This window comes from Oreochromis aureus, linkage group 7, assembly GCF_013358895.1.
Source record: "Oreochromis aureus strain Israel breed Guangdong linkage group 7, ZZ_aureus, whole genome shotgun sequence".
NCBI lineage: Eukaryota > Metazoa > Chordata > Actinopteri > Cichliformes > Cichlidae > Oreochromis > Oreochromis aureus.
In genome coordinates, this window is record NC_052948.1 from 17,075,973 (window position 1) to 17,078,221 (window position 2,249).

Here is a 2,249-nt window from a genome sequence, read left to right on the forward strand (position 1 = left end):
AAAAAAAAAAAAAAAAAAAAAAAAAAAAAAAGCAGCTTAGAGATTTTTCGGATATACTTGCGAAGAAGCCTCTGGTGTCAGTGATGGATTAAATGATCCAAATCACAACGTGCAAGACAGCTGGTCGTCTGTTTTGTTTTTTAATTGGCACCCTCCTGATAAGTCGTCCCTTTTAATATGGCCCACGGGGGAAAAGAATGTCGCTTTTTCAAGTTTCGTGGCAGGTGAGCTGGAACAGCACCGTTAAGAGTTCCCTCTGTTTTAACTTGAAAGTCGGGTGAGGAGAGAGATGGGTTTATAAAGGACCCCCCGGGCCACGTCACCCAGCGTCTGTGATCATAGTCTATTTGCTAATCCACGCGGATAACGGGAGTCGGTTTACGGGGAAGATGGGCCAGTGATTGGTCAGACATTAGGCAGCGCAACAGTTGTGGCATGCTGCTTATTTTTAGGCGCTCCTATTTGGGCGGTTGAGGGGGGGGCTGGGGCTTGCCGATTGTTGTAAATGTGTTATGCAGCTCGGGGTCCAAGTGGCTGAACCACTGAACTAAGAAAAGAAAATGAAACGTGCCCTGAGTCTCTCAATGGCTTTTTCTTCCCTAACGATACAGAAAAGTAGGACTTTAGACACAAGTCCCTCATTGTGGCCTGGGATGAAACATCTTAAAGGATGAGGTCACAGAGGTGAAGATGAAACCGCTGCATTACGTGGGGTTGACTGCTATCTGCCACCACTGAGTGAAATACATCTGTGTGCAGGCAAGCAAAGCTCAGCAAAGCTGTGAGATGATGGTTTTTAAGGCTTTTAAGTTATTGTCTCTCTCAGCTTTCAAAATTCAAATTTTAAAAGCGAGCCCCTTTGTGGGTCAAGGTTATCCAGGCTACATGAGTAGAGTGTCATCTCCAGCTCTGATCAGTGACAGCCCGATATCAGCACCTGATGAACAGTGTGTGTGTGAGAGAGAGCGGGAGTGTGTGTGTGTGTGGACAGCATCAGCTCATTGAAAAATTGATTATCTGTATGAGTAGGTCAGAATAAACACCGGGCTTGCAGCGGCTTCAAGGATTGTGGTGGTGCTGTGACTCAGCACTGACATGGCAGTGACACCAGATGCCAGCACCAGCCTTGATGAAGTAGTGGGAGGTAAGTATAACCGTGACACATGCAGATGGCATTCACAAGATACTCAGTATGGACACAGCAAGGGGTACCCATGGTGATCTCCCACCTGCTAGTAAGATACCTTTTAACACCGTTGTTCCACTCAACAATAACCTGTTCCAGCGCTTCATATAAATGACATATGTTGTGAAGTTACTGTAAATTTTACATTTTCCTGCAGCTGAAAGAGTCAGAGCCTGTCAGGACCTCTCAGGGCTGACCACGAAGCACACCAAAGTGAGTTTGTTTCTTTCTGAACAGAGGATTTCTCTCCTTTATGATGGAAGCAAGGTGTCCCTGAGACACTGGAGTGTTACTTTACTCTGCTACATCTATGGAGGACCATAGCACTGCAGGAGAAATGCACATTCTTTTAAGCTTGATCCAGAATATTGTCTAGTAAAAGTTGTGTCAGTGGGTTTAAGGCAGGCACAGTGAACTGATACTTCAACTATAATCTTTTTTTTAACATGTTTGCACAAATTCCAAAATCACTGAATATTTACACAGAATCTAATCATAATATAATATTTTTTTAAAAATAAAATTAAATAATGAAACAGTCTGAACACGATTTACAGAAAAAACTGAGCACTATTCTAGATTTTAATCACTAAAAACATTGCAAATATTCAAATTCTACAATGTTATTTTTTAATTTGCTGGTATAAAGTGTCTTATTTTTATTCAACTCCAGCTCCCATCTTTATAAGGAACTATAAAGAATGGTGAATAACTAAACTCAAGCAAGAACCGTAACACGGAGCGAGATCTGTTGACCTGGACTCTGTTGAGTTGGCATTATATCTCCACCAGATTGCCCATGGCTGCTATCACAGTCAGCGGTCTACCTTTTTTAATTAGCTTTTCCCTGTTAGTCTGTCAGGTGAATATATTAAATATTTAATAAGGGATTTGGGGTGAATTTGCAGGACAGATAGGCCTGAGGCCAAAGGCCAGCTGATTAGATTTTGCTGGATCTGACACTTAAAAAAAAAAAAATCTTTAGCCCTAACTCTGAGACAGAGTAAAATAGAAACCTGGTTCACAATCCAAAGTGAAATATTTTGAAACTTGGAAAAGTAAT